Source organism: Triticum dicoccoides, chromosome 3A (assembly GCF_002162155.2).
Source record: "Triticum dicoccoides isolate Atlit2015 ecotype Zavitan chromosome 3A, WEW_v2.0, whole genome shotgun sequence".
Lineage (NCBI taxonomy): Eukaryota > Viridiplantae > Streptophyta > Magnoliopsida > Poales > Poaceae > Triticum > Triticum dicoccoides.
In genome coordinates, this window is record NC_041384.1 from 752,031,052 (window position 1) to 752,038,683 (window position 7,632).

Consider the following 7,632-nt stretch of genomic DNA (forward strand, 5'->3'; position numbering starts at 1 on the left):
GTTTTAGAATCGTTTTCCTAGGAAACACACTAGGCCATGGTTTTTTGCCCAGACCTCTTCCTGTCTACTCGGTTGTTCGATTCTACTGGTCTACCGTGCCGCCTAGCACCATCTAGAACGCTTGTGTACGTTAATGAGGTTGTGAGTGTGTTGTTTGTTTGTAGATGGAGAATAGTCGCAAATGCCATACACGGAAATCAAGAAATTAGCTAAACTTTATCAAACTCATATTATCACAATCTGTAAAATGATCGGAGTCTTCTCAACCATCGGTTCGTATCCCGCTTCGATCTAAATCCCGGGTCATTCGTTTGATGGTATCCAGCCAAACCCCTCACCCACCCCGATAACTCAAAGGTAAACAAGAGAACGTAACTTGTGCTACAGTAGCAGTTACGCAACGGCATGCTAAAGTTGCCAGTGCACCCTGGACCAAGCAATGCTAGACCTACTACAGGTTACTACCTTCGTCCTGGTTTATTGGCCCCCTTCACATTTTGTGCTAAATTTTGACCTTAGATTTGACTAACAAAATATTAACACATGTAACAAAAAATAATATCAATGTAAACTATCTTTAAATACGAATCCAACGATATAATTTTTGATGACATGCATTATTATTTTCTTAGTTAAAGCTATGGTCAAAGTTTGACACAAAATACTAAGAGACCAATAAATCAGGACAGAGATAGTACTTAAGAATTTTACGTACTCGCTGGTATGGAGTATTTACAGGGGAAGGAAGAGCCCACCCCAGTGAAATTCAGAAGTGGAGAGTGGTGGGGAGGGAGGGGGGAGGGTAGCTAGTTTGGAAAGTTAAGTACTCCCTCCGTTTTTTTCTACTCCGCATATAAAATTTGGTCAAAGTCAAACTACACAAAATTTGATCAAATTTATATAAAAAAATATGAACATCTACAATACAAAAACTATATAGTATGAAAATACATTTCATGATGCATCTGATAGTATTGATTACATATTGTGAATGTTGATATTTTTTTAAATAAAGTTAATCGTTTATAAAGTTTGACTTTAACCAAACTTTATATGCAGACTAAAAAGAAAGTACTACTGCCCGGACCACTCCTCGAAGAAAGCAGTCAGGATCCTTTCCTTGTGGGGATTAATTTAATTTTTGATACTCTTGTGTCCATCAACCCAAAAAGGAAATTTGTCCCGTGTCCATGAATGCCACGCGTAGTCCGCACACCAAAGACCAATCATCCATTGGAGTGCGAGTCTACTGGGTCATTTGTGTTGTTTAATTGATTGCCGTTGGAAGGATAGAAAATTGTGTATCGAAGAGAATCCTTCGCGAAGCGTGCGCGGTGGTCAAGCTCGTCCCATCCAGCCAGCATATCGTCAAAATCGCCATACTCCTGTGCTCACCATTTAAACAAATACGAAAAGGCAAGAGCATCCATTGTAACTTGAGCTACTATGCAACTTGCTCAGGTCACATGCGTGTATGGAGTTGTCTGTGAGTCTTTTCTCATGCAACCATTTGTAAAAACAAAAATTCCTATGCGTATTATGATGAAACACAAGCATTTATATTTGTTTAGTTTCCAGGAATATGGATATTTCCTTTATGTTCATTGTTTTTCAAGAAGGTTAGTTTCCTGTGTTGTTTTGGATAACCTTTATGTCCATTGTTTTTCAAGTTAGCTTCCTATGTTGGTATTGCCTTTGCCGCGCTTGATAAATCACACAACACACGAAGAATAGACAGATCATCTCCCAACTGTCCAATTGTTCGCCCTGCATAGTTCGTCGCACTGAGCTTGATCACAAATACTTTGTACGTCTGGAATTACATCCGTTTGAGCATCAACTATTTCTGAATGGAGAAAGTATTGATCACCAGATCATCGCAAAGAACTATACATATTTGAAATACGACATTTATAAGCTTTCATGTTTTCCATTGAAGCAATTGAAGCCCCCTCGATAGCAGATCACCTAAGATTCGTGAAAGAAAACACTCCCACGCAAGATAAATGTCCTGGACGAGGAACTATATCAATGGAGGTAGAAGCAGGATGCAACAATTACTACTAGTTGTATATAGTCGTATCGAGAGTATTACTGTTGTATGGCTAGGTATAGGACCACTGTGTGTGGAAGATCTTTTGCCTCTCGATTGTAACCCTTTACTTTTTTAACCATTAATTATGAAATAAAACTCTTTTACCCTCGCAAAAAAACAATTACCATTGGTAAAATCCTCGTGGTATTGGTATCCCGTTGACCTGATCCTCTCCAAGGGATGCACGCCTTTGCTTTCCCCGTTATACACGACACAACAATTGAGGTCCAACTTTGCTAAGGACTCCAAGTCACTACAACACGTACAGCATTACGAGGCACTCTAAAATGCCTCCAAAGGCCATGGAAGTGCCTGTACATGTCTTTTGCGGCATTCCTTCAAAAGGCTAGAGATGGCAGCGAAGGGAAAGGTAAATAAAGGCGTTTTGCAGTAGCGCCTCTAAATCAGAGGAACCGCGGCGTTTTGAAAAGTGCCTCGAAAGCTCCAAGATTCAGCGGCATTTTCCGAAGACGCTGCTAAGAAGCCTGCTAGCTGAGTAAAAGTATGAGCGTCATGGAAAGGGGCCAGTGGTTAACATCTGAACATCTGAACAGGTGTCAACATCCACCGGAGGCATGCATCACCTACGCATCCACGGCGGCCTCAACGATGGGATTAAAACGACGATGCCAGGACCACGCGCGTCAGTGCCTTTCTTATGCATGGCTGCGCAGCTCGGCCCACCGGCTAACCTTGTCACTGCACCGGCCACAGTACCGGCCAGTTATGCAGCTGCTCGTCGGCGTCGCCTGAGCGTCCTGCGGCGCTGTCACAGTCCGCCTCCGCTGCAACTATCTTGCCTCAAATCCGCCGCACTGGCCCTCTACTCGCGGCCGCCGGCGCCGCTGAGGCGATTCAGAAAACGCCTCCAATACATGTCCGATTAGTGGCGATTTAGAAAAGTGCCTTCAAAGCTTCTTCAATCGGAGGCACTTTTCCAAGACGCCTTCATATATGCGGGGATCCGAGGCGAACCCAAAAAACGCCTTCTTATGTAGAGGGATTTGAGGCGGAATCCAAAAATGCCTTCTTATATACAATTTGGAGGCATTTTTAACAATGCCCTTATTAAAACGCCTCCTAATAGCAACCGTGGTGTAGTGAGTTGTCATTCCGATAGCAGCTATCGGTAGTGTCACTCCGAGTAGTAGATGTCTTCAAGCACCTTGTATGTGTTAGTGCCACATCCTCATATTGTCTAGGTACCCAACCCTGCAGAGTGGTATGTTACACCGTGTGATTATCGTGGCGAGAATACAGTGAGAATGCAGCTGCTATGATGAGATGTTTTTTCTAGCGGTGATCCAGGAGGTGCTGAAACTCGGATCGGGTATTCCACATGCACATCCAAGGGTGCTCTGTTTCACAGAGAACGCCACAGTTGCACCGAAGAAGGGGTTCCTTGTGGGATCCGACAAGCTTCATGGCTATCGGAAACCATGGAAGCGGGAGGCGGAAGGCCCTGCCGCCATCCTCGGGGCTGTACGCTCGCGCCTCCTGTTCGTGCACTCGTGCTCGCCATCGCCCGTCAATGGGGGAAGCTGCGGGGGAGCGAGCAAAGCAGGGTGCCGCGATGCGATGCATCACCATGACGTGCATGTATCGGTGAAGCGGGCGCGGTTGTACGTCGAGGAGTAGCACATGCGGTAGACCACGTCCAGGAGGTCATCGGGGAGCTCGGACCACGACCCTCGTCGGATGCCTTCGCCTTCACTGTCACTAGCCATTGGCTTAGGTTAGCGAGACGGTGGCTCAGATTTAACCTGTGTCGTTTTATCACGTCGAATGCGCGGTGCAACCATCGGCATGTCAATACTCCACGACGCGCACGACAACATCCTCCTAAATGTTGCTCTCTATGCTTGACTACCGTCGGCTCGGTTGGTTACTTTGCTTCATCACATGTTTTCCCGATTTAAATCAACAATTCCCCTAAAGAAGCAAACAATTTTTAAAAGTCTACATTTTTACTTTCTATTTTTTTAAAAGAGCTAATAAGTTTTTAAATTCTAAAATTTCTAGGAATATTTAAGCACAATTTCAAAATAGGAATATTTTCTAAACTATTCAACTTACTTGAAAAAGTGTGCACAGTTTTTTAAATTTTCTCAACAATTGTTGAGAAAAAAACTAAACTTGAGAAAAGAAATAGAAAAAGGAAATAAAATAAAATAAACTACAAATAAACAAATAAAAAGGAAAAAAAGAAAAAGAGAAAAGAAGAAAGAAACAGGAAATATGGAAAATGAAAAAAAAAACATAAAGGGAACGCTAAGGCCCGCCCTACAGGCGCCCAACGGGAGAGATACCGTTGCCTTATTGGGCCAAGGCCTAAGTGTTATTTTTTGCTCTCTATTTTTCGTTTTTCTTCTCTTTTTTGTTATAATTCATTTGTCTCCTTATTCAAGTTTATTATTCCTTATAAAATCTTCAAAATTTTTAAATATTGTCTGGAATACCAAAAATGTTATTTTTCAAATATTATGTACAATTTTTTTTAAAAATGTGTAATTTAAAAAAATCCGTTTTCGAATGTTTTGTTCACAAATTTAAGAAATGTTTGTGTTTAAAAAATGATAAAATTTTATAAAAGCTGCGTGGTTTGTCTTCAAATTTTTCATCAATTGTTGAGATTTTGTTAAGAATTTTTGAAAAAGCGTTCAAGTTTGTATATTTTTCATATACAATTTGAATTTCCAAAATTGTTGGCAAATTGTAAGAAATGGTTAGGATATAAGAAAATGTTCATGTTGATTGATAATGATGGAAATTGCAAATAACATTACAATTCAAATTAGGGAAAACTATAAGCTCATGAATGCACCCGTCTGGCCTAGTCTTGCACACTCCTCTCAATTGGTGATTTTTTTGGGGTATGGATAAATGACACAACTTCTTGCAACAGCCTGGTGCAGACATATGAGGCATCCATGCCTGGTTTGAACGACTTCCGACACCATTTGCACATTGCGACACGTTTGGCCATTTATCGATCCCTTTTCACCAAGAAACTCCAAAAAGGCAAACCTTGTCAAAAACCTAAACAACTTGGCGTGATGCTTTGAATTGGTCACAGAAACTGGTCAAAAAATTTTGGGGTCATTTGACTAATGTCGAAAACAACGTGCTTTCAGGCGGATCCTTTTGGCATCTACTCGAACACTCTCCATCGAACCTGATCTATTTTTGGACATTTTTGAAATAACCCCAACTTTTGCAAGTAGGTGAGGATACTCATGGTAGGCATCCATGCCAGGTTTAAACGTCTCTCGATGCCGCATCCATGCCATTTATCTGCCTTGTTTTTACTGAGGAAACTCTAGAAAATGCAAAATTTGTCGTAAACGAAAACAACCTTGCGTGGTTTCGTTAATTGGTCTTACAAATCCATGAAAAAAATAGGATCATTTTGAGGATGTCGACAAACAACGTGCCCTCGAAGGGGGACACCCTACGTTCAATATGGTATATTTTTGGACATCCTTAAAATGGCCCAACTTGTGCTAGCAGGTGGCATGCCCATGGTAGGCACCCATGCCATGTTTAAACGTATTTCGACACCATTTGCATGTGGCGACACGTCCATGCATTTATTAGCCTTTTTCACCAGGAAAACTGCAGAAAGCGCAAAACTTGTTGAATACCCAAACAACTTGGCATGGTGCCTTAAATTGGTCATACAAAAGCTATAGAAAAAAATTGACATCATTTCAAGGATGTCAAGAAACAACGTGCTCGTACACAGAGCCTTCTAGACTACCTGAACATCCTCCGTCTATTTTTGGACATCTTTCAAATGACCCCAACTTTTGGAAGGAGGTAGGCATGCCATGCTAGGCATCTATATCAGGTTTGAACGTCCGACACCGTATGCAACATGCGACACATCCGGCCATTTATCGACCTTTTTTTTGTCGAGGGGACTCCAAAATTTTCAAAATCTATTGAAAACAAAGAATTTTTTTGCATGGTGCCTTGAATTGGTTATACAAGACCATAGGATTTTTTTAAAGCCATTTGACAAATGTAAAAAAAAAGATGCTCATCCTCCATTGAATACGATCCATTTTTGGACATGCATGTGACCCAAAATTTTGGCACCAGGTGGGCATGCCCATGCTTGGTTTGGACGAATTCAGATACCGGATGCATGTTGCGTCATGTCCGGCCATTTATTGGTCTTTTTTCACCGAGAAAACTTCAGAAAATAAAAAATTTATCAAAAATTCAAACAAGTGGATATGGTGCCTTGAATTGGTCATACAAGGTCATGAAAAATTTGGATTCATTTGACAAATCTTGAAAAAAATTGGGGTGATTTCACGGATGTTGAGAAAAAAGTTCACAACTAAAAAATTCATGAATTTGGAAAAAGTATGCGGGCCTAAAGAAACTTCATGAAAAGTGGAAAATGTTCACAAAAATTGAAAAAAAGTTCATGAGCTAAAAGTTCATGCATTTGAAAAAGGTTCATGGCTAAAAAAATTCATGATTTTGGGAAAAAGTTTGTTGATCTAAAAAAAGTTCATTAATTTGGAAAATAGTTGATGAAAAGTTGAAAAAGTTCAAGAAATTTGAAACAGTTCAGCAATATGGATGTTTTTAGGAAATTTAAAAAAAGTGAAAAAAAAATCAAAAAACCACTAATTTGAAATAAGTTCACAAGCTCAAAGTCATGCATTTGGAAAAAAGTTCACGACCAATCAGGTCGCAAATTTGAAAAAATTGGGGCAAAAAAAGTTCATAGATTTTTAAAAAAAGTTCATGAAATTTAGAAAAAGTTTAAAAATCTTGAAAAAGTTCACGAATTTGAAAGAAAAGTTCATGAACTAAAAGTTCATGCATTCAAATAATAGGTTACCACTAAAAATTCACGAATTTTGAAAAAAAATCATGGATATGAAAATTTTCACAATTTTTTTGCCAATTAGGAAAAAAAGAGAAAGAGAAACGAACAAAAAATTGCGAATCAGGAAAAGAAAATTACAAAAGGAAAAAGAAAGAAAGAGAAAACAAAAAAACCTGAAGAAAAAATTGCCAATCAGAAAAAAAGAAAACTAAAAACCAGGCTGATATTGCACTTCTTTTTTTATCATTATATTTACTACACAAAAAGCAAAAAAGGAAGGAAGTGGGCATAGCGTGTAAGTTGGACATGTTTGTTAGGTCCCGCTTGAAGGAAACTACACGAAGGGAGTTCGAGTCCCACAACTCGCATAAGTTTTTTGAAATTTAAAAGAACAAAAATAGTAAGTGGACCGAGCCCATGAAGGAGAGGGGTTGTGCGCCGGGTGGAAAAGGGCCGGCCCAGTCGGGTAGCCTGTGCTTGCTTGTGTTTATTTGACCCTACTCCTACAATGTACGGCCTATTACAAAAGTAGATACGATATGTCAAAGATCTATATTACCCTTCAGAGTGGTTTGTACCAAAGCAGGACTCGTCAATCAGAGTCTCTCATCCTAATCACAGAAGGCCATCCAACATGTAATATCAACATGGTAGATTATGTTATAGAGGTATTAGTTGTCGCCCCCCC